The 26,963-nt window shown below is 34.5% G+C and overlaps 1 protein-coding gene across 1 annotated transcript in view; it reads right to left on the bottom strand.

Moving 5' to 3' along the window:
* LOC111155239 (component of oligomeric golgi complex 5) overlaps positions 1-26,963 on the bottom strand; it is a 300,576-nt gene that overhangs the window by 96,736 nt on the left and 176,877 nt on the right. The window lies entirely within an intron of this gene.

Here is a 26,963-nt window from a genome sequence, read left to right as displayed (position 1 = left end):
ATCAGTTGAAGGCCTAGGCAATCAAAAAAGGCTAAGAGGGAATTCCTTCTCCCTTACTTTCTTCAAGCTTAAGTATCAGGGTGTTGGTTTTTTCTCCCCGCCCTGCTTTATGACTCAGACTGAAAGAGTGGCTCTTCCTGGGTCCTCAGCCTGTGGACCTCTGGGCCAGAACTATACTATTGGCTCTCCTGGGTCTCAAGCCTTTGGATTCAGAGCAGAAATATACCATCAGTTCTCCTGGGTTTCCAGCTTACTGCCTGAGATGTTGGGACTTATCAGCTTCAAAAAAAAAAAAAAAAGATTGGTCACAATCTATAGTTCTGAAACTTACTTAGTTGGACCTTTGGCTGAGACCAATAAGCTGAAAACAAAGCAAAAGTCAGATATATTTTATATATAATGGAATACTATGCAGCCATCAAAAACCAAAATCTTGCCATTTGTAATGCCAATGGAACTAGAGGGTATTATACTAAGTGAAATAAGTCAACCAGAGGAAGAGAATTATCATATGATCTCACTGATATGGGGAATTTGAGAGGCAGAGTAGGGGGTTGTGGGGGAAGGGAGGGAAAAGTGAAACAAGATGGGACTGGGGAGGGAGACAAACCATAAGAGACTCTTAATCTCAGGAAACAAACTGAGGGTTACTGGAGAGAAGGAGGGTGGGAGGGATAGAGTGGGGGGGTGAAAGACACTGGGGAGAGTATGTACTATGGCAAGTGCTGTGAATTGTGTAAGACTGATGATTCACAGACCTATACTCCTGAAACAAATAATCTATTATATGTTAATTAAAAGATGTACTTTTCTTAAAAACAAACAAAAATAATAAATAAGTAAAAATATAAATAGTATAGGGGTACCTGTCTGGCTCAGTCGGTAGAGCATACAACTCTTAATCTCAAAGTTGTGAGTTCAAGCCCAACACTGGGTGTGGAGCCTACTTTTTAAAAAATTTAAAAAAAATATATAAATAGTATAAAAACAAAATCTACAGGAATTCTAAAACATTTATGTTTGGATTAATCTGTTATTTAGAAAAACAGCTTGATCTTTGGCTGCTTCTGTCATTAATTTTGACCTAATTAAATACATAGAAAGAAACTTAAAATGACAATACCTGGACAAAACTGATTTCAAAGCAGATATTATTCAGTTTATCTTTATAACATGGAAACTACCATGGGTTTTCTTGGTAAATGTCTTTGATAGTACCTTCTTGTACATTGTTATAAGGTCAAAACCTTCAAGTGGACATTCTTGCACTTGGGTGTGATGAAAGGGTATGGGCACTGAAGTAAAATAACCTTGACTTGTATACCTAAGGTCTGCCATTTATTGGCTCTGTAACCTTGGGCAGGTCCTTCACCCTTCTGGGCTTGTAAGCTATATAAACAATAGGGATAAAAATAATCTACAGAATTTACTGTTATGAAGAGTCAGGATATCTTGGGCTAGATTCCAAGGAAGACTGGAATTTACCATAGAGATGGGACGAAGAGATGAACAGAGGACATTCCAGACAGAGAGATGAACGGAGCATAAAGATGTGAAAAGCATTTTTTTCTTTTTTTAAGATTTTTTAATTTTTAAGTAATCTCTATATACAACATAGGGCTCAAACTCACAATTCTGAAATCAGGGGTCGCATGCTCTACCAACTGAGCCAGTCACGTGCCCCATGAAAAGCATGTTCTATTCTCTGAATGCATAGTGAGCATTCAGGAGAAAGGGAAGTGGTGAAGATAGAAAGTAAGATAAGAATCATATCAAGAAGTGTCTTAATTCATCAGAGAGATACCAGTGAAATATTTAAGGAACAACTGAATATATTTATGAAGGACTAGGACCAGATATATTTGTATAGGACTAGGAAAATGGGAGATAGATCAACCAACATGGAATTTTAGCAGGGGCAGCAGGTGGGCAGAGAAAGATTAGCTCATTTAGACTCATGCTTCTAGACTCTGGGCATCCAAGTGAAGCGATCTAAGCTAGTGAATATGAATCTCTTGCTAAAGAACAAGATCTAAGCTGAAGAAATAGGTTTAGGTGTTATCAGCATTTGGCGATTGTAGAAACTCTTAGAATGTGTGAGCTTTTCTACTTATTGCATGTAGCATAAGAAGGAAAAAATGTTGAGGATGGGACCTAGGAGAACAGCATTATTTAAAGGTTGACAGAAGAAATAATTCAGAGTAGAGAGAAAGGAGTAAGTGTAGACAGGTATAACCAAAAAAAAAAAAAAAAAAAAAAAAAAAGAGAGAGAGAGAGATTGGTCACAAGTTAGTAACTGCTAAAAAGCTGGATGACAGGTATACTGTGAATCACTGTCCTGTACTTTGTACACCGCTTTCTACTTTGGTGTAGGCCTGAAAGCTTACAAATAAATCACTTCCAAAGGAAGGGTAGGTGGAGGAAAAAGAGTCAATGAAGGATTCTGAAAAGTAGTAATATCCGTGAAGGAGGAAAGCACTAAGCAGAAGAAGCAGTTATTGCCTCAAAGGAGTAAAATAAAAGAGGGTTATAGAGGTGAGAAAAATGATTTAGTAGCTGGGTCGTCAGAATGAATTTAACAAGAACTGTTTCAATGCAGAAGCTTGACTTCAGTGGTTTGGAGCAAAACAGAAATAAGAAAGCAGATATACAAAGTACCTTACTAAAATCTGGGCATGAAGGGAAAAAAATACTTTGGTGGAGACAGAGGCCCAAGGGTTTTATTTTAATTTTGGCTTTAGATGGTAGACCCTTGAGAAGAAGTAGCCAGGAAAGGCTGGTATTGGAGGAAGCAGAGAATGTTCTAGGAAAGGGTAGACTATAAAACAAAAGTAGAGGGGTAAATCTGAGAAAAAGAAAAACAAACAAACAAAAAGATGCAATCTACCTATATCTTTGAGACAAAGAGAGAGGTGAGGATCGGTTCAGATAAAGAGTTTATAAAGTTAGTGCTTAATAAGAGAAGGCCAGAGGGAAGCAGAGGGAGTTAAGATAAAAACAGAAGAGCAAGTAAAAGACTGAGCAAAAATTCTGTGCCAGAGATCTCTGTGGAGAGAGATCATGATGTGAGTAAGAAAGCCTGTAGACTTGATCAAAGAAACCAAATATATATGAATTTTAAATTAGCTCATAATCATCTTCTGCATTCAAAGCAGAGGGATCCTGGTGAAGCAAATAGAAGGCCAAAAAAAAAAAAATAATAACTTTTACTGGAAAATATCCTTCAGGGAGAAACATTTTGCTGTGTCAATTACAAAGGAGACAGACACAAATTCAGTAGGGACTTCAAGATGAACAAACACCACAGAGCAAAATGAGAAGCCTGTACAAAAGAAATTTGGCTGAAGTCAAAATGTTGGCTTTCATATGCATATTGTTCAAAGAAAAAGAAGAATACTTTTGGTACATTCTACTTTTTGTTTTTAAAAATGAGGCATTAGACTATAGTGGTAGTGGGAGGTAGTGAAAAGTAGTCAGATCTCAGATACCTTTTGAAGGTAGAACAGATAGGGGTTAATATAAAGTATATACAGTTAAACAGAAAAACTATATACAAAATGTTAACAGATTATCTCCGTGTGATAGGATTAAATATGATGGTTTCTTCATTCTTCTTAATTTTTTGGAGGAGTAATTAGATAATCTAACTTCATTATAAAGAGAAGAATATATTTTTGATGTAAAATATTCAATACTGGAATAAATACAGCAAAAATTTAAAGTTCCTCTTCAAGCTCAAATCCCATACTCTTCCCTAGAGAATACTGTTAAACTACAGCAAAAGGGTTTTAAAGCTCTTTCTATATAGTTCATTGTGTTCCTCAACCTTTTTTCATTATTGCCCCTTCAAAGATAATACTAAATTGAATAATTAATTGCATACAAATGTATAATACATATATCATGCTTATATAATTATAGTGTACTTAATTTAAATTTAATTTAGTTTCTCGCTAATAAGGGAAATTAAATACTAATAAATAAGATTTTGTAGGGCAAGGTTGAGCTGTAGAGGCCACAAACCATTATAATATCTAAGATGTTTGTGCCTCCTCACTCCCAGCGAAACAAAACAAAACAGAACAAAACAAAACAGAATTATTTCTCCCTCTTGGGGTCAATCTGCCCTTGTTGAGAATGCATGGCTTATTGGTATTTAAAATTTCAAATTAGATTTAGTATGAGCCACACTCTCCTTAAGTCCAGTCCCTTGGCTTCCCTTGCCATATTCTTTTTTGTTTCATCCTCCTCCGGGATACTCCTTGTTGCCTTTTCTGTTACAGTGTTTCCCAAACTCACTCAATGGAAAATATTTTTTGAAACTCTAAAATATGTTTACTTAAAATTATACAAGTACTACTATATTAAGATACATACAATATAAAATATATGAAATAGTTTAAAGGATAAGGCTTTTTAAATATATGGATAGAAATTATAACTATATTTCTCCAGGCCAAACTGCATATACCTCTTTGGAAAGTACAGTTCTATACGAATTTTATAAGTTATGTATTTTTTGGACTCTGTCTAGGTACCTTTCTTTTTTCTCTATAGCCAATTTCATCCATTACCATGGCTTTGACTACCATCTATGAGCTCATGTCTCTCAAATGAGCTTCAGTTCCACCTATTAAATTGCCTGACATCTTCATATGGATGTCACATGAATGAACACTTGACCATATAGCTCACCACCTTTCTTTTTTTTTCTTTAATGTAGACTCCACACTAAGCATGGAGCCCAACATGGGACTTGAACACATGACCCTGAGATCAAGACCTGAGCTGAGATCAAGAGTTGTACACTTTATCACTAAGCCTCTCATCATCTTTCCTCTTAAATATGCTTCTCAGTTAATGCTCCCAAATGAAATCACTCCTATCTCTCAGAACCTTTATCAAACCAGAACAAAGTCATCTTGATACCTTCCCCATCTCACCGTTTCTAATCTATTACTAAGATACATCAGTTTCATTTCCTAAGTAATTCTCAAATCAGTCCACTTGTCTCCATTTTCACTGCCATCAATGTTAATCATTGTTACAGGCCAAATAATTTCCCCCACAAAATTCATATGTTGAAGTCCTAAGTTTCCCATACCTAAGAATGTGACCATACTGAGATCATTCTCTTTAGAGAATTAAGTTCCTGGGTTGGAAGACTTAATACTGTTAAAATGTACATAGTAACCAAAGCAACCTAAAGTTTCAATGTAATCACTATCAAAATCACAAAGGAATATTTTGCAGAAATAGGAAAAAAAAAAAAACATTTAAAATTCACATGGGATCTCAAAGGACTCCAAATAGCCAAAACAATCTTGAGGAAGAAAAACAGAGCTGGAGGTGTCAGACTTCCTGAGTTCAAAACATACTGCAAAGCAAATAAAAACCAATATGGTACTAGTATAAAGACAGACATATAAACAAATGTAACAGACCAAAGAGCCCAGAAATAAATCCTCACATACATGGTTGTATGATCTCTTATGAATGTGCAGCAGCTACACAATGGAGAAAGGATTGCACTGGTATCCATGTTTGAAAGAAAGCAAACCTTTGGTTTACACCACATATAAAAATTCAAAATGAATCAAAGCCCCAAATATAAGACCTACAATTACAAAGCTTATAAAAGAAAACATAGGGGAAAAACTTCATGATATTGGATTTGGCAGTGATTTCACGGATGTAACATCAAAATTATAGGCATCAAAGGCAAAATTAAGCAAATGGCGCTACATCAAACTTCAAAACATCTGTGTGGCAAAGGAAATAATCAACAGAAAGAAAAGGCAACATACAGAATGGGAGAAAATACTTGTTAGCCATGTATCTTAAAGTCCAGAATACATAAAGGACTCCTACAGGGCAACCGGCTAGCTCAGTCTGTTGAGCATGAGACCCTTGATCCTGTCATGGTCAAGAACTGAAGCACCACAATAGGTATAGAGCTTACTTTTAAAAACAAACAAACAAAAAAGTCAACAGAACACTCCTACAACACATGACAAGAAACAACTCTATTAAAATATGTGTAGGGGCAAAACACCCTGTACTCCAAAGACTTAGTACAAAAAAAAAAAAAAAACCACAAAAAACTCAATTATTTTATACTGAGTATATACTGAAATATTTTGAGTATATTCAACTGAGTCAAACATTATTAAAATTAATTTCACCTGTTTCTTTAAAAAAAAATATGTGTGGGGTGCCTGGGTTACTCAGTGGGTTTAAAGCCTCTGTCTTCAGTTCAGGTCATGATCCCAGGGTCCTGGGATCAAGCCCCACATCAGGCTCTCTGCTAGACAGGGAGCTTGCTTTCCCCTCTCTCCCTGCCTCTCTGTCTGCTTGTGATCTCTCTGTGAAATAAATAAATAGATAAATAAAATCTTAAAAAAATATATGTGTTAAGGACATGAATAAACATTTCTTCGAAGAAGATAATACAACTAGTCAACAAGCATACGAAAAGATCATTATCACTAATCATCAGGAAATGCAAAAAATACCGTAATCAGATATGACCTCATGCCTGTTAGGATGGCCACTATCAAAACCAAGAAAGTAATAACTGTTGGAAAGGATGTGGAAGAATGGACCCTTGTATACTGTGATGGGAATGTAAAATGGGCTAGCTGCTATGGAAAAACACTATGGGGGTTCCTCAAAAAATTAGAAATAGATTTATCATATGTCAAATCTTAACTAATTGGATTACTAAAAAGAAAATAACATTTCATTTCAGGATCAGATTTCTGTTTGAGCAAGCAGCCTAAGACAAGATTTCTTTTTATAACAGAAGTACACATTAAGCCTAACTAAAGTACTCCTGCTAGTTACTTAATAGAACTATTAAAGTCTTTCATTTGTACTTTAGCTTTTTTTTTTTTTTTAGATTTTATTTACTTATTTGACAGACGGAGATCACAAGTAGGCAGAGAGAGAGGAGGAAGCAGACTCCCTGCTGAGCAGAGAGCCCGATGTGGGGCTCGATCCCAGGACTCTGGGATCATGACCTGAGCAGAAAGCAGAGGCTTTAACCCACTGAGCCACCCAGGTGCCCCTGTACTTAAGTAGCTTTAATCCCTAACATAAACTAATTGATGCTGTAGAGAATTTTGAGGAACCATAATCGGTTACTGGTTAGAGAAGTCTATGACTCTTGACAGAAAGTTCAGTTCTTCTACAGAGTCTAAATATCATTTTTGCATACCAAGAATAAACTTACTACAGAAGTCTTTCTATAGGTCTTTCTACAATAAGCTTTCCTTCTTCAGATACTTTAATATTTCACCACTACACACTATTAAAAGGTATTTTCTGTTAGTATTTTCAAAGAATACCATAACAAGTACATCCCTGTGAAGGGTTCCACAAACAGAACAATTATGACTGGAGAGGAAACCACTAGGAAAATAAGTTGTCTAAAGACAAGGACTATGTCACTTTGGTCAACTTTTTATCCCAGTGCCCAGCAAAGCATTCAATTATATTTTATAAATATGCTCATTTCAGTATCAGATAATATTTTGTTTTATACGTAAAACATGAATTAGAAATTTTATTTAAGGGGATGTCAGGGAGGCTCTGTCAGTTGGACATCTGCCTTCGGCTCACATCATGAACCCAGGATCCTAAGATTGAGTCTAGCATTGGGCTTCTCACTCAGGAGGGAGCCTGCTTCTCCCTCTGCCTGCTGCTCCCCCTGCTTGTGCACTCTCTCTCTCACCCACTCTCTCTGACAAATAAATAAATAAAATCTTAAAAAATAAATTTTACTTAAGCAGTTCCCAGGGGGGAAAAAAAGCAAAAAATAAAAAGAGAAGAATTAGAGTGACTTTAAGGGTATTTAAACACTTTAAAAGTGTCTGCACATTTTCTTAACTTCTACTCATAAATGTCTACTCACCACAGCTTCTCTACAACTGCAACAAGGGGAGAACACTAACCCACCTGCTTGGAATGGTGAAACAATGTAAATATTTACCAAGTTTCTAATTGTTTAATACAGAAAAAGGGTCTAGTATTACAACTTGGGCAAAAAATGATTAGTGTATCATATGGAAGTTAAATGTTTTGGGTATTTTAATATTTATTATCATATAACAAGCAATTTTTGAGAGAGAGAATAAAAATAAAGTAAGTTTCTTCACTCAAATGAGGAAAAAGTGTTTGGAGAGAGCTTCCCTCCATCTACCCTAACAGTTTGCTAAATGTGGCTGAGAAGAGGTATTACAGATGATCCTACTCAGTAAAAAAATTGTTGTATTTACAGTTGTGTTCATGTCCAGGACTTTCAAAAGCCAACATTTGATACACGGTATGAAAAAGTTTATAGAGAAGTAATCGGTACAGATTAATTTTAAATTATAGGCAGTCCTAGACTAGCTCCATTTTCCAGAGATAGACATGTAGCCTTCTGTTGATTCTGATAGGTCTAAGATTTGTTCAGATGTACAAAAAAGCAATAGGAATGAACTCTTCTGGGATTTTTGAAATCTATTAATTTATTTTTCTTCTCTTATTATGTTGGGTTGGCCCTGCAGGGCAATGTTGAAAAGCAGCAGGGACAGTGGGCATCTGGCTTTTTTCCTAACTAAAGTCAATGCTTTCCACATTTTATTGGTAAGAATCATGACTGCTAAAGGTTTAATTAGAAATCCTTTATCAACTTAACAAAGTCCATTTCTCTTAGCTTGCTAGTATTTGTTATCATCATGAATTTTGTCAAATACTCTTGTTATCTACTGTGATAGCTATGCTTGGTGTACTAGAAGTTTCAGTGTGTGTGCCTGAGCATGACTGGACTACAATTTCCCTTTCTTATAATCCTTAATTGGTTTGGTATAAAGGTCACTTTTTAGTCTCATAAAATGAGCGAGAGAGTTTTCTTCTCTTAAAAAAAGAAAAAGAATGACCTTTCCCTTAAAATTTTGGTAGAGGTCGCTTGAAAAACCATCTGAGACTACTGTTTCTTGGTAGAAAGACTTTGAACTAGCAATTCAATTCCTTTGAAGGTTAAAGGACTATGCATAGGGCCCAATTCTAGTTTAACAATTTTGGCATGTTATATTTTTCTAGAAATGTGTCCATTTCACCTGCCTTTTAAAATCTGTTGGCATGAAATTTTTTATGGGACCTTTTTTCCTTCAAAGTTTACATTTTGAACTTAGAGAAAAATTTTACACTTAAAGAAAAGCCCCAAGAATAACCACCCTCCCCAAATCCTACTGTTTGTTCACTCCAGCTCACCACTTGTTAACTAACATTGAGCCACATTTACTTTATCACCACCATTCTCTCCCGCTCGCTCTCCCTTACTCACTCAAAAACATCTGAGAGTAAGTTGTACCTCAGAGCTCTGCACCACTAAATAATTAAGTGACCCTCTAGGAATAAAGACATCCTTTGAAACACCCATACTACAGTTATCAAACTTGGGATTTTTAACCTTGTTACATATGTATCTCCTATACCATTCATACTCCTATTTCATGAACTGTCCAGTGTTTTTTATAATAAAGCATTTTTTTCTGCAACAGGAACTAGATGAGGTATTTTATTTTTTTTTAAAGATTTTATTTATTTATTTGACAGAGAGAAATCACAAGCAGGCAGAGAGGCAGGCAGAGAGAGAGGAGGAAGCAGGCTCCCTGTTGAGCAGAAAGCCCGATGTGGGGCTCGAACCCAGGACCTGGGATCATGACCTGAGCCGAAGGCAGTGGCTTAACCCACTGAGCCACCCAGGCGCCCCTGAGGTATTTTAGTTAGGTATTTTCGTATTTTAGTTTTTTTAGGTATTTTAGTTATTTTAGTTAGCTGTCATAACTCTTTATATAAGGTCTTTTAGTTAGGTATTTTAGTAGTTTACTTTTTTTGGGTATTTTAGTTATTTTAGTTAGCTGCCATAACTCTTTATATAAGGTCTTTTAGTTAGGTATTTTAGTTATTTTAGTTAGCTGTCATAACTTTTTATATAAGGTCTTACCTACTATGAAACTATTTTTAATCTTTTATATCACTGATATTTTTAAGCAGTGAACACTAGTTATTTTACAATTGTCCAAAAGCTTTTATTTATCTTGTTTCCAAACAATTAGACTCAGGTTATGCATCTTTGTCTGGAATACAACATAAATAATATGTCCTTGGGATATCATGTATATTTGCAGGGTGTTGTGGGTATTAATTGTGATTACATAAAGTGTTATCTGATTCTTTTACTGTATAGTTGCTACCTTTCCTTGTAGAATTAATAAGTAATTACTGGGAGACAACTTAATACCATGTAAATATACTGCTCCTTCTCAAACTCTCCTTCCTCCAGATTTAGCATCCACTGATTACTGCCTCAATCACATTTTATTATAATAGTTGAAAAACAGTTGTTTTTTAATTTCATTGTTCTTTCTGTTTTCATCAGTTCACAGTCCATTTTAAGGAGAGCTTTCCCTTCTCACTTGTCAGTCCATCTGTTTGTCTAGTTTGACATATGGACCTCTGAATTTTCATTTTATTCAATAGATTAAAATCCATTACTGTCCTTACTTGTTGTGATGATCAGTTTTGGAGCATTTCTTTATTTTCTAGCACAAGATAGTCCACGCCCATCTTCAATTTTCTTAGGTCCAAGCCCAGAACCAGCAATTTCTTTAAATAACCGTGGTAGTATTCTGTCATCTTATTTTGAGTTGGTGCAATGCAAAATACATATTGTAATCCATATAATATATATATTCTGAGTATCAGCTCTTAATAAGATATAGGACTTTGAGGGAATTCATGCAGTTGTGCACCATCAGCACAATCCACTTTTAGAACAATCCCATCATCACAAAAGTTCCCTCCCTACCCATTCATCCATCAAACCCTACTTCAACACCCAGGGACAATAATTTATCTGCCTTCTATCTATAGTTTTGCTTTAACAGAAATTTCATATAAACAAATCTTACAACATGTACTCTTTTGAGTTTGGTCACTTTCATCTAGAGTGTTTTTAAGGTTTAACCATGTAGTCTGATATTTTTGTTTTTTGTTTCCTATTATTGTGGAATGTAATCTATTGTATAAATATATGACATTTTGTTTATCCATTGACCAGTTGATAGACACAGAGACTGTTTCCAGTATTTGGCTATTACGAATAATGCTGCTCTAAACAGTGTGTAGAGACCTTCTATGTGGACATAGGTTTTCATTTCTCCTGGGTAAATACCTAGGAATGTAACTGCTGGATCATAAGGAGAGTGTATACGAAGAAACAGCCGAAATGTTTTCCAAAGTGGCAATACTATTTTACTTTTGCACCAGCAATATATGAGTGTTCCAGTTTCTCTACATCTTCACCAACACTTGCTACTTACTGATAATCGTTCTGATTCCACTGGTTGTGCAGTGGAACCTCACTAGAGTTTTTATCTGTGTTTCCCTAATGATTAATATTGAGGTTTTTATGTATATGATCATTATTCATCTGCATATCTTCTCAGTTAAACAATCTATTAGTATCTTTTCCCCCATGTTAATTCCTCCCTCTGCGGCTCCCCAACCTCCTCCAACCCATCTTTTCCCTGTATAACCACTGACCTGTTTCTATCATGATAGATTAGTTGTATTTTCCACAATTTTGCATTCCAACCAGTCCTTGTTGTGCATGTTACTGTGTTAACAGAAACTCATGTATATCAGAACTATGCAAAGCAAGGACTGCCAATATACAGGACTGTAGAATACATCCTTTTCTCTTTGGAGTCTTCCATTCAACATAATAATTTTGAGACTAATTATGTTTTCACATGTATCAGTAGTCCACATTTCTTTTTGTTGCTGATCACTTTCCATTATATACCTTTACCATGGTTAACTTATCCATTCACATGTTTATGGACATCCGTTGTTTAAGGTTACCAGCTATTAAATAAAAATCTGCTAGTGGACACTTGCATGCAAGTCTTTTATGGTAATATTCTTTCATTTCTCTTGAATTAATACATGGGGGTATATTGCTGAGTTACATAGTAGGTATATGTTTAACTTTTTAAGAAACTGTCAAACTGTTTTCCAAAGTGGTTGCACAATTTTGTATTTCCCACCAGCAGTATGTGAGAATTCCAGACACTCTATAAGCTCGCCAGCACCAACACTTGATATGGTCAGGTCTTACAAATTTTAGGTATGTGCTTATTTGACATCTCTCTGTAAAATATCCCTTTGAATCTATTTTTAAAATAGGACAAAAATAGAAGCTGAATGCTTTCTGAGTTCTGAGAATTTTTTAGACAAAAGTTCTTCATTAAATATATGATTTGCAAATACTTTCTCTCAGTATATACCTTGTCTTGTATTCTCTTAATGAAGTAATTTTTGCAGAGCAGAAATTCTTAATTTTGAGTAAGTCCAAAATACCAGGTTGTTTTTTCTTTTTTGGATCAAGCTTTTGGTGTTCCACTGAAGAAATCTTTGCCTCCTCAAGGTCACAAAGTTTTTATTTTGTTTCTCCAATCAGTTTTAGAATTTTAAGTCTTACATTTGGGTATCTATATGTTCCAGCATTATTTGTTAAGAAGACTATTATATCACCACTGAATTGCTTTTGCAACTTTTTTTGAAAATCGGTTTCCTATATATGTGTGAGTAAATTTTCTCACTACTCTGCATCAATGATCTGGGTCTCTAACTTAACAACAACACCACACTTGCTTTTCTTTTTCAACGCTGTGTTGCATAACCTAGGTCCTCTGTATTTCTATTTGAATTTTAGATGCAGCCTGTCAACTTCCCCAAAACATGTGATGGGATTATAGATCTGTTTGGGAAGAATGTACTTCTTAACAACAATGAATCTATCAAACCATAAGTGAGGTATCTCTCTCCATTTACTTACATCTTCTTTAATTTCAGCAATATTTTATGGTTTTCAGTATACAGATGATATTCATCTTTCAACAGATTTATTCCTAAGTATTCCTAAGTATTTTATATTCCTTGATGCTACTATATATGGAATTATTAAATTTTAATTCTCAATTGTACATTGCTAATAAACAGAAATCGATTTTTTTGTATTGACCTGTATTCTGTAATCTTGCAGTAAGTGACTTCTTAGTTCTAGCTTTTTTTTTTTTTAAAGATCCCATCAAATTTTCTAAATAGATAATGATATCATCTCTAAATGGAGACCATTTTATTTTGTCCTTTCCAAACTGGAAATTTTTCATTTCTTCTCCTTACTCCATTCCACTAGCTAGGATAATGTTAAACAGAAGTAGTGAGAATATAAAGAAATCCTTGTCTCTCCCTGGGTTTAGGAGAAAAGCATTCAGCCCTCATGATTTTACCTGTTTCTTGTTCCTAAATGTCTTTTATCAGGTTGAGAAAGCTCCTTTCTATTACTAGTTTGCTAAGAGTTCTTATCAGGAATGGATGTTGGATTCTGTCAAATGCTTTTCCTGCATGTATTGAGCTAACCATACGGGTTTTTTGTTGTTTTTTTTAGTTTGCTGGCCTTCCTTTTCCAATTACAGACTTATATTAAAACCTCATTTAATCCTCCATAATTTTTAACCTTTCATATTTTCCATATCTTTCATTTAAGCTGCATTCTGGATAATTTCATTAATTTTGTCAGTATCTAATTCATTCTTTGACTTTATGGAATATCTGTATAATCTATCTGCTCAATTATTTTATTTCAGTGATTTTATTTTTAATTTTTTAAATGTTCTCTTTGGTTCTTTTTAAAGAACTACCTGGTCATTTTTTTTTTTTAATTTTTTTTTTTTTTTTTGACAGACAGATCACAAGTAGGCAGAGAGGCAGGCAGAGAGAGACAGGAGGAGGAGGCAGGCTCCCTGCTGAGCAGAGAGCCATGCAGGCTTTAACCACTAAGCCACCCAGGCGCCCCCTACCTGGTCATTTTTTAAGTCTTTTGTTTCTCATTTTTTATTCCATTTTCTATTCTTTAAATATGTCATATATAGATATTTGACATGCATAAGAATATGTGTATATGTATCTTTGCCCCTCTGAGATTCTCTCACCTTTTACAGGCCCAAGAGTGTATTATGTTTATGTATATATATATATATATGTGTATATATATATATATACATATATATATATATATATTTTTTTTTTCCCCAATGTACCCAGAATTTATTTATACTGTAGTAAGAGGACTCTTTACAGGATTCAGATCCTACATGAATAAAAGCAACAGTCTTTTCACCTTTATAAATTACTTATTGAGGATATCTGAATTAGAAACCTAACCGGCTTATTGTTACTTGATTTTTTAATCAAATTAAGATGCCAAGATAGGGGCGCCTGGGTGGCTCAGTGGGTTAAAGCCTCTGCCTTCAGCTCAGGTCATGATCTCGGGGTCCTAGGATCGAGCCCCGCATCAGGCTCTGTGCTCAGCGGGGAGCCTGCTTCCCCCTCTCTCTGCCTGCCTCACTGCCTACTTGTGATTTCTCTCTGTCAAAAAACAAATAAAATCTAAAAAAAAAAAAAAAAAAAAAAAAGATGCCAAGATAAATGAGTTACATTCTTCTAATAATATTAAAAAGATTTCACGGTTGGATGTCCTAAAAATTTTCTGAGTCTTTAATTCTATCACGAAATCATTTGATATGTCTAAAAGAGGAAAACAAAACACATTCTTTTTCACAGTTAAAATTCTCATTAGTAGTATAGCTGCTTAAAATGCTGAACACATTCTAAATTTAGCCTAATACATCCTACACACGATTACAAGACTTTGTTCGGTGATAAAAATTGCTGGCTTAGAAAATGAAAGTATCATATCTTGTGGATCCTGATAATATCCTGTGGATCCTAATACTTTGTCAATACTTTGCTACACTCACTTTAACAAAGCGTTATATACAGTATTGATAATTATATAGTGACATTAGAACTCCTAACTGGTTTTAAATAAAACCAAAATTGAGCAATTGACAGGTATGAATATATCTTTTCAAATTATACTATGAACTTAAAATAAGAGTCTGTTCTACAAGTTAGCCAGGACATTTATTAAATTAAGAAGTGGAATTAGTTATCTTCTTAAGGAAAAGCTTTCAAAAGGGCTCCACATTTAAATTATATTCCTAAAATTGTTATACCTGATATAATCGGTCCAGTTTTATTTTATATTCATGTGATAAAGAATATATCAGTATAAAGATGACACAAATGGTTGGTATGAAGTATTTCCTACTATAAATCAAATGGAAAGTATTTATTAATTTAGCTTTCAGTAAATTTCAAAACTACTTATATTTTAAAATTTAAAAAAAACAAATTTTAAAAAACCCTTCTAGATAGATTCCAATCTCAAAAGGTATTTACTAGAAATAATCTGAGGAAAAAAGCCTTAATTCCTAAACTGATATTATAGAAAGCATATGGCATAATTTTAGTAAGTTTCATCTTGAATTATTTACAATTTTGTTTAATTTTTAATATATAGTCACTGGTTAAAAAGACTAAAGCACTAAACTAGAACTTTCAATACTAAGATATTTCCTCCCTAAAAACCTTAAAATTGCAAAAGCTAGTAGTATAAGAACTTTCTGTTCATAACCTATTCCTCAAAAAGAGATTACACAAAGATTTAGAAACATTGGTCCAGATATCACTCTTCAATGACCCAGAGCACCAGATACACATCATCTTCTACTCAAAAGTTCTCTGAAAGCTTTAAGGATCATTATTTGGAAACTCCACTCACACTAGAAATCCAGGCAGAGAGAGAGGAGGAAGCAGGCTCCCTGTTGAGCAGAAAGCCCGATGTGGGGCTCGAACCCAGGACCTGGGATCATGACCTGAGCCGAAGGCAGTGGCTTAACCCACTGAGCCACCCAGGCGCCCCTGAGGTATTTTAGTTAGGTATTTTCGTATTTTAGTTTTTTTAGGTATTTTAGTTATTTTAGTTAGCTGTCATAACTCTTTATATAAGGTCTTTTAGTTAGGTATTTTAGTAGTTTACTTTTTTTGGGTATTTTAGTTATTTTAGTTAGCTGCCATAACTCTTTATATAAGGTCTTTTAGTTAGGTATTTTAGTTATTTTAGTTAGCTGTCATAACTTTTTATATAAGGTCTTACCTACTATGAAACTATTTTTAATCTTTTATATCACTGATATTTTTAAGCAGTGAACACTAGTTATTTTACAATTGTCCAAAAGCTTTTATTTATCTTGTTTCCAAACAATTAGACTCAGGTTATGCATCTTTGTCTGGAATACAACATAAATAATATGTCCTTGGGATATCATGTATATTTGCAGGGTGTTGTGGGTATTAATTGTGATTACATAAAGTGTTATCTGATTCTTTTACTGTATAGTTGCTACCTTTCCTTGTAGAATTAATAAGTAATTACTGGGAGACAACTTAATACCATGTAAATATACTGCTCCTTCTCAAACTCTCCTTCCTCCAGATTTAGCATCCACTGATTACTGCCTCAATCACATTTTATTATAATAGTTGAAAAACAGTTGTTTTTTAATTTCATTGTTCTTTCTGTTTTCATCAGTTCACAGTCCATTTTAAGGAGAGCTTTCCCTTCTCACTTGTCAGTCCATCTGTTTGTCTAGTTTGACATATGGACCTCTGAATTTTCATTTTATTCAATAGATTAAAATCCATTACTGTCCTTACTTGTTGTGATGATCAGTTTTGGAGCATTTCTTTATTTTCTAGCACAAGATAGTCCACGCCCATCTTCAATTTTCTTAGGTCCAAGCCCAGAACCAGCAATTTCTTTAAATAACCGTGGTAGTATTCTGTCATCTTATTTTGAGTTGGTGCAATGCAAAATACATATTGTAATCCATATAATATATATATTCTGAGTATCAGCTCTTAATAAGATATAGGACTTTGAGGGAATTCATGCAGTTGTGCACCATCAGCACAATCCACTTTTAGAACAATCCCATCATCACAAAAGTTCCCTCCCTACCCATTCATCCATCAAACCCTACTTCAACACCCAGGGACAATAATTTATCTGCCTTCTATCTATAGTTTTGCTTTAACAGAAATTTCATATAAACAAATCTTACAACATGTACTCTTTTGAGTTTGGTCACTTTCATCTAGAGTGTTTTTAAGGTTTAACCATGTAGTCTGATATTTTTGTTTTTTGTTTCCTATTATTGTGGAATGTAATCTATTGTATAAATATATGACATTTTGTTTATCCATTGACCAGTTGATAGACACAGAGACTGTTTCCAGTATTTGGCTATTACGAATAATGCTGCTCTAAACAGTGTGTAGAGACCTTCTATGTGGACATAGGTTTTCATTTCTCCTGGGTAAATACCTAGGAATGTAACTGCTGGATCATAAGGAGAGTGTATACGAAGAAACAGCCGAAATGTTTTCCAAAGTGGCAATACTATTTTACTTTTGCACCAGCAATATATGAGTGTTCCAGTTTCTCTACATCTTCACCAACACTTGCTACTTACTGATAATCGTTCTGATTCCACTGGTTGTGCAGTGGAACCTCACTAGAGTTTTTATCTGTGTTTCCCTAATGATTAATATTGAGGTTTTTATGTATATGATCATTATTCATCTGCATATCTTCTCAGTTAAACAATCTATTAGTATCTTTTCCCCCATGTTAATTCCTCCCTCTGCGGCTCCCCAACCTCCTCCAACCCATCTTTTCCCTGTATAACCACTGACCTGTTTCTATCATGATAGATTAGTTGTATTTTCCACAATTTTGCATTCCAACCAGTCCTTGTTGTGCATGTTACTGTGTTAACAGAAACTCATGTATATCAGAACTATGCAAAGCAAGGACTGCCAATATACAGGACTGTAGAATACATCCTTTTCTCTTTGGAGTCTTCCATTCAACATAATAATTTTGAGACTAATTATGTTTTCACATGTATCAGTAGTCCACATTTCTTTTTGTTGCTGATCACTTTCCATTATATACCTTTACCATGGTTAACTTATCCATTCACATGTTTATGGACATCCGTTGTTTAAGGTTACCAGCTATTAAATAAAAATCTGCTAGTGGACACTTGCATGCAAGTCTTTTATGGTAATATTCTTTCATTTCTCTTGAATTAATACATGGGGGTATATTGCTGAGTTACATAGTAGGTATATGTTTAACTTTTTAAGAAACTGTCAAACTGTTTTCCAAAGTGGTTGCACAATTTTGTATTTCCCACCAGCAGTATGTGAGAATTCCAGACACTCTATAAGCTCGCCAGCACCAACACTTGATATGGTCAGGTCTTACAAATTTTAGGTATGTGCTTATTTGACATCTCTCTGTAAAATATCCCTTTGAATCTATTTTTAAAATAGGACAAAAATAGAAGCTGAATGCTTTCTGAGTTCTGAGAATTTTTTAGACAAAAGTTCTTCATTAAATATATGATTTGCAAATACTTTCTCTCAGTATATACCTTGTCTTGTATTCTCTTAATGAAGTAATTTTTGCAGAGCAGAAATTCTTAATTTTGAGTAAGTCCAAAATACCAGGTTGTTTTTTCTTTTTTGGATCAAGCTTTTGGTGTTCCACTGAAGAAATCTTTGCCTCCTCAAGGTCACAAAGTTTTTATTTTGTTTCTCCAATCAGTTTTAGAATTTTAAGTCTTACATTTGGGTATCTATATGTTCCAGCATTATTTGTTAAGAAGACTATTATATCACCACTGAATTGCTTTTGCAACTTTTTTTGAAAATCGGTTTCCTATATATGTGTGAGTAAATTTTCTCACTACTCTGCATCAATGATCTGGGTCTCTAACTTAACAACAACACCACACTTGCTTTTCTTTTTCAACGCTGTGTTGCATAACCTAGGTCCTCTGTATTTCTATTTGAATTTTAGATGCAGCCTGTCAACTTCCCCAAAACATGTGATGGGATTATAGATCTGTTTGGGAAGAATGTACTTCTTAACAACAATGAATCTATCAAACCATAAGTGAGGTATCTCTCTCCATTTACTTACATCTTCTTTAATTTCAGCAATATTTTATGGTTTTCAGTATACAGATGATATTCATCTTTCAACAGATTTATTCCTAAGTATTCCTAAGTATTTTATATTCCTTGATGCTACTATATATGGAATTATTAAATTTTAATTCTCAATTGTACATTGCTAATAAACAGAAATCGATTTTTTTGTATTGACCTGTATTCTGTAATCTTGCAGTAAGTGACTTCTTAGTTCTAGCTTTTTTTTTTTTTAAAGATCCCATCAAATTTTCTAAATAGATAATGATATCATCTCTAAATGGAGACCATTTTATTTTGTCCTTTCCAAACTGGAAATTTTTCATTTCTTCTCCTTACTCCATTCCACTAGCTAGGATAATGTTAAACAGAAGTAGTGAGAATATAAAGAAATCCTTGTCTCTCCCTGGGTTTAGGAGAAAAGCATTCAGCCCTCATGATTTTACCTGTTTCTTGTTCCTAAATGTCTTTTATCAGGTTGAGAAAGCTCCTTTCTATTACTAGTTTGCTAAGAGTTCTTATCAGGAATGGATGTTGGATTCTGTCAAATGCTTTTCCTGCATGTATTGAGCTAACCATACGGGTTTTTTGTTGTTTTTTTTAGTTTGCTGGCCTTCCTTTTCCAATTACAGACTTATATTAAAACCTCATTTAATCCTCCATAATTTTTAACCTTTCATATTTTCCATATCTTTCATTTAAGCTGCATTCTGGATAATTTCATTAATTTTGTCAGTATCTAATTCATTCTTTGACTTTATGGAATATCTGTATAATCTATCTGCTCAATTATTTTATTTCAGTGATTTTATTTTTAATTTTTTAAATGTTCTCTTTGGTTCTTTTTAAAGAACTACCTGGTCATTTTTTTTTTTTTAATTTTTTTTTTTTTTTTTGACAGACAGATCACAAGTAGGCAGAGAGGCAGGCAGAGAGAGACAGGAGGAGGAGGCAGGCTCCCTGCTGAGCAGAGAGCCATGCAGGCTTTAACCACTAAGCCACCCAGGCGCCCCCTACCTGGTCATTTTTTAAGTCTTTTGTTTCTCATTTTTTATTCCATTTTCTATTCTTTAAATATGTCATATATAGATATTTGACATGCATAAGAATATGTGTATATGTATCTTTGCCCCTCTGAGATTCTCTCACCTTTTACAGGCCCAAGAGTGTATTATGTTTATGTATATATATATATATATGTGTATATATATATATATACATATATATATATATATATTTTTTTTTTCCCCAATGTACCCAGAATTTATTTATACTGTAGTAAGAGGACTCTTTACAGGATTCAGATCCTACATGAATAAAAGCAACAGTCTTTTCACCTTTATAAATTACTTATTGAGGATATCTGAATTAGAAACCTAACCGGCTTATTGTTACTTGATTTTTTAATCAAATTAAGATGCCAAGATAGGGGCGCCTGGGTGGCTCAGTGGGTTAAAGCCTCTGCCTTCAGCTCAGGTCATGATCTCGGGGTCCTAGGATCGAGCCCCGCATCAGGCTCTGTGCTCAGCGGGGAGCCTGCTTCCCCCTCTCTCTGCCTGCCTCACTGCCTACTTGTGATTTCTCTCTGTCAAAAAACAAATAAAATCTAAAAAAAAAAAAAAAAAAAAAAAAAGATGCCAAGATAAATGAGTTACATTCTTCTAATAATATTAAAAAGATTTCACGGTTGGATGTCCTAAAAATTTTCTGAGTCTTTAATTCTATCACGAAATCATTTGATATGTCTAAAAGAGGAAAACAAAACACATTCTTTTTCACAGTTAAAATTCTCATTAGTAGTATAGCTGCTTAAAATGCTGAACACATTCTAAATTTAGCCTAATACATCCTACACACGATTACAAGACTTTGTTCGGTGATAAAAATTGCTGGCTTAGAAAATGAAAGTATCATATCTTGTGGATCCTGATAATATCCTGTGGATCCTAATACTTTGTCAATACTTTGCTACACTCACTTTAACAAAGCGTTATATACAGTATTGATAATTATATAGTGACATTAGAACTCCTAACTGGTTTTAAATAAAACCAAAATTGAGCAATTGACAGGTATGAATATATCTTTTCAAATTATACTATGAACTTAAAATAAGAGTCTGTTCTACAAGTTAGCCAGGACATTTATTAAATTAAGAAGTGGAATTAGTTATCTTCTTAAGGAAAAGCTTTCAAAAGGGCTCCACATTTAAATTATATTCCTAAAATTGTTATACCTGATATAATCGGTCCAGTTTTATTTTATATTCATGTGATAAAGAATATATCAGTATAAAGATGACACAAATGGTTGGTATGAAGTATTTCCTACTATAAATCAAATGGAAAGTATTTATTAATTTAGCTTTCAGTAAATTTCAAAACTACTTATATTTTAAAATTTAAAAAAAACAAATTTTAAAAAACCCTTCTAGATAGATTCCAATCTCAAAAGGTATTTACTAGAAATAATCTGAGGAAAAAAGCCTTAATTCCTAAACTGATATTATAGAAAGCATATGGCATAATTTTAGTAAGTTTCATCTTGAATTATTTACAATTTTGTTTAATTTTTAATATATAGTCACTGGTTAAAAAGACTAAAGCACTAAACTAGAACTTTCAATACTAAGATATTTCCTCCCTAAAAACCTTAAAATTGCAAAAGCTAGTAGTATAAGAACTTTCTGTTCATAACCTATTCCTCAAAAAGAGATTACACAAAGATTTAGAAACATTGGTCCAGATATCACTCTTCAATGACCCAGAGCACCAGATACACATCATCTTCTACTCAAAAGTTCTCTGAAAGCTTTAAGGATCATTATTTGGAAACTCCACTCACACTAGAAATCCTGCACTTTCTACAAAGATTTTGTTGCCATTAATAATTATTTTCACTAGAATAATAATGTTCTTACATGGTAGTTATATAATTAGCAAAAGTATCTGTTCATAACTTTGCAATAGAGGAAAAAACTCAAGAAATTATAGTAAATATAGTGAAGTTTACGTGCTATTTCTGCACTTTCTACAAAGATTTTGTTGCCATTAATAATTATTTTCACTAGAATAATAATGTTCTTACATGGTAGTTATATAATTAGCAAAAGTATCTGTTCATAACTTTGCAATAGAGGAAAAAACTCAAGAAATTATAGTAAATACAGTGAAGTTTACGTGCTATTTCTGCAATATGTAACAGGTATTTAGAGGGCCTTTATTTTGTTTTGTTTTTTATTTTTCTCTTGCCCTGGAAATCCCAAGTATTTAGGATCAAAAGTTACTTTGGACTTTTCACAAAAGACTGATCTTTTTTGAATATACATGAGTATACTGAATCCCAAGAGGAAGTTAATTTTTTTTCATAAACACTGCCATAAAAGAACAAATAACTATACTGGAAATGTGTATTGTATATGAATATATATATATATATATATTTTTTTTTTTTAAGATTTTATTTATTTATTTGATAGAGATCACAAGTAGGCAGAGAAGCAGGCAGAGAGAGAAAGGAAGGGAAGCAGGCTCCCTGCTGAGCAGAGAGCCCAATGCGGGACTCGATCCCAGGACCCTGAGACCATGACCCGAGCTGAAGGTAGAGGCTTAACCCACTGAGGCACCCAGGCGCCCCTATATGAGTAAATTTTTAAATAGGAAAGAACAATGTTTGAAAAATTAGTCCTTCTTGGTTTTATTCTTAATTCAGTAAGAAATCTTGTGAGTTAATGTAAAGACTGACTAAAATGAAAGCATATATCCCTGTTTCTAATAATCCTTGATAATTGGTAGTAATTCACATGCTTTTAAAATCTGGACCACAGAAGTTGCCAGTTTATTCATAATAATAATTGATAAGAATTTATATATGAGTTTCTGTGTAGAAACTTTAATATAATAATGTGAGAAAAAAATAATATCAGAAACATAAGCATCTTTAAATGGCACTATTCCTATTTCTATTTTTTTCTTCAGATTCCCTTAAATATAATGGTTTCATATAATTGTTTTTATGTTGTTAGAATATAAACTATTAAAAAGCAGTAAAAACATATACAAAGGATTACCTAGAAAAAGCTTGAAATCAAGCCACTCTAATAAAGAATAAATTAATTTGGGTAGAAAGGCAACCAAAATTAGAAGAAATGAATGATAATACTGCATGTGCATTTGCTTACCTATAACCATAAAAGAACAAATGACTATACTGGAAATGTGTGTTGTGTATGAGTATATTTTTAAATAGGAAAGAACGATGTTTTTATTCTTAGTTCACATTCATTCCACCACTAAAGGTAAAAAATTAATAACTACACAAGGGAGATTAATAACTATGCATTATACTATATGAATCCCCATAACAACTGGCTAGAAAAGCAAGGGGAGCCAAATTTCTCGAGTTCTTGCAAAAAAAATTTAAGTCCCTCTCAAAAAACAAGAGAGGGGAAAATGGCAAGAGAATAGGAGGACCCTAGGCTCTCCTTGTACCATGTATACAAATAGATACCTATCAAATCATTCTAAATACCCCAGAAATAGACCTGAAGATTGGCGAAACAACTAAAGGTAGAGAAGAGGTCACATTAAAGAAGGTAGAAAGTGTGGAGACACAGTTTGGAAGAGAAACTGACTGTGGCCACTGGGGTGGAAAGGGAGCTGTCATTGTGGAGAAAGGCAAGAGACAGAATAGCAGCCAGGGGAGTACAAGTGGAAAATGAATCTCCATAGCAATTGGTCTGGAGAGCTAGAGGGGCTGACTTTCATGAGTTCTTACAGTCAGCAGGGCTTAAACCCGGAGTTCTAAACACCAGTAGGCATGGGTTGGGGAGAGTTTGGAGGCATTGGAGCTGCTCTTGAAAAGGCGGCAGGTAAACAACGTGTGGACATACAGCATGGAAACAGTGACCTGAAGAGTACCTAGGGCATGGAGTGGGTAGGTTATCTGCTCATCTCAGAACTTGTCCCAGAGAGGCAGCATTCATGGAGAGACCTTACAGGAACAAAGGAACTGGTTGGCACCATTTCCCTCCAGCATCCCTAAACATAAGCACAGGGCCACCTGGGGGAACAGTGCAATGCCCATACTCCTTATGTAACTTCCTTACACCAAGCTGGCCCCCCTCCCACTCCAGTGGAACTGCCCCTCCTAGTCACACCTGCTTCAGCCATAGAGGCAAGACTTCTTCCCCAGAAAACAAGCCCAAACCCCTGCCAACACCACATCTCCCAACCTGAGAGTTTTGCAAAGTCTTCGTTCCAGCAGCAGTGCCAAAAGGTCTCATGTCACAAGCAGACCAGAGGACACCTACGTAAAATGTGTCACATTCAGGCCAGGAACCAAACACTGCCCACAACAGGCAAAGATAGCCTCTGTAGACGACTGGCCTGAATGATAAAGCAGCCAGGACACAACAGCTGATCACATGCAGCACACAGCGAAGACACTGCTGGAAGTGCCATGCCTTGAGGAACAGAAGACACTACACAGCAGGGCAGTATAGGACCTCTTCTTCATAAGGCCATTACCTTCAGGAATAGGAGACATAACTGACTTTCCTAACACACAGAAATGGACACAGAAATTTAGACAAATTGAGAAGACAGAGAAATTTATCCCAAATGAAAAATCAGGACAAGGCCATGCATATCCAGAGATTTAAGCAGAATGGATATGCTTGATAGAGAATTTAGAGTAATGATTGTAAGACTATTCACTGGATTTGAGAAAAAAGTGAAAGACATGAGTGAGACCCTTAACACAGAGATAAGGAATATCATAAAAAAGATAAAGAGCTCAGTAAACAAAATGAGAAACACACTTGACAGAATGAATAGCAGGCTGGAAGAAACAGAGGAACAGATCAGTGATCTAGGAGACGGAGTATTGGAAAGAAATCAAGATGAACAAAAGAGAGAAAAAAGAATGATGGAAAATTAGAATAGACTCAGGGAACTCAGTGACTCTATCAAAGAGTAATAGTCACATTATAGGAGTCCCAGAAGAAGACAACAAAGAAAAGGGGGCACAAAGTTTATCTGAAGAGATAATAGCTGAAAACTACCCTAATCTGAGGAGGAAAACAAATATCCAGAATCAGGAGGCAGAGAGAACCCCCCAATAAAATCAAGAAAAGCAGATTCACACCAAGACATGTTACAATTAAAATGTCAAAATACAGTAAAGAAAAAACGTTAAAAGGAGCAAGACAAAAGAACACAATTACATAAAAGGGAAACTCCATAAGACTATCAGGGGATTTTTCAGCAGAAACTTTCCAAGGCAGAAGCGACTGGCTATTCAAAGTGCTGAATGGAAAAAACTTGCAGCCAATAATACACTATCCAGCAAGGTTATCATTCAGAATAGAAGGGGAGATAAAAAATTTTCCCAGACTAGTGGAATTCATGACCACCAAGCCAAGCAAGCAAGAAATATTAAAGGAGAGTCTATCAGTGAAAAGGAGAGACTACAGTAACAGTATGATGGTAGGAAACACAAAAGCAGTAAAAATAAATATTTTTGTAAAAATATGTCAAGGAACTTACAAAATAAAAGAGTGTGAAATATGACATCATTCAGGTTCCAGGCTGGGTTGGAATTCTTTCTTTCCCTCTGCACCACCACCTCTTTCCCTCTGCACCACCACCTCTTTCCCTCTCCTTCTGTCTCTTAAAAAAAATAAAAATAAAAACAAAAACAAAAAATAAGACTCATCTATACAGGCTTACAAGAGACTCACTTTAGACCTAAAGGCACCTGTAGCATAGAGAAACTTCTATCATGAAATAGATTTCCAAAGAAAGTTGGAGCAGCAATAATTGTATTGAACAAAATAGACTTTAAAACAAAGTCTGTAACAAAAGACAAAGAAGGATACTATATAATCATAAAGGGGACAATCCAACAAGAAGATATAACATTGTAAGTATTTATGTACCCAAATACATAAAACAGTTAATAACAAACATAAGGAACTGACAGGTAATAAAATGGTAACAGTAGGGGACTTTAACACTACACTTACATCAATAGATAATCTAAACTGTAGATCAACAAAGAAAAAATGGCTTTGAATGACACATTGGACCAGATGGAGTTAAGAGATACATGCAGAACATTCCATCCTAAAACAGCAGAATACACATTCTTTTCAGGTGCACAAAGAACATTCTCCAGAAGAGATCACATATTAGCTCACAAAACCAGTCTCAACAAATTCAAAAAGATCAAAGTCATACTATGCATCTTTTCTGACCACAAAGCTATGAAACTAGTAAATCAGACACAAGAAAAAAATCTGGAAAATGCACAAACACACAGAGGTTAATAATGGCTACTACACAATGAATGAGTCAGCCACAAAACAAAAGAAATAAAAAAGTACATGGAAACAAATGAAAATGAAAACACAATGATTCAAAACCTCTGGGATGTAGCAAAAGTGGTTCTAGGAGGGAAGTATATAGCAATACAAGACTAGCTCAAGAAGCAAGAAAAATCTCAAATATGCAACCTAACATTGCACCTGAAGGAGCTAGGAAAAGAACAACAAACAAAATCTGAAACCAGCAGAAGGAAAGAAATAATACAGGTTAGACAAGAAATAAATGATACAGGAAACAAACAAACAAATCAATGAAACCAGGGCTGGTTCTTCAGGGAAAAAAAAAAAAAAAAAATCAAGAAAATTGATAAACCTCTAGCCAGACCTACCAAGACAAAAAAGAGAGCGATGCCTGAGTGGCTCAACTGATTGAGCATCAGACTCCTGATTTCCGCTCAGGTCATGATCTCAGGGTTGTGAGATCAAGCCCTGGGTAGGGCTCTGTGCTGGGCATGGAGTCTGCTTAAGATTCTCCCTCTCCCTTTCTCCTTCTCCCCACATGTGCACTCTCTCTGAAAAGAAAGAAAGAAAGAAAGAAAGAAAGAAAGAAAGA

Source organism: Enhydra lutris, unplaced genomic scaffold, assembly GCF_002288905.1.
Source record: "Enhydra lutris kenyoni isolate GAN:26980312 unplaced genomic scaffold, ASM228890v2 scaffoldscaffold40, whole genome shotgun sequence".
Classification (NCBI taxonomy): domain Eukaryota; kingdom Metazoa; phylum Chordata; class Mammalia; order Carnivora; family Mustelidae; genus Enhydra; species Enhydra lutris.
Note: the sequence above shows the minus strand (reverse complement) of the source record. Positions and strands in the feature narration are given on the sequence as shown.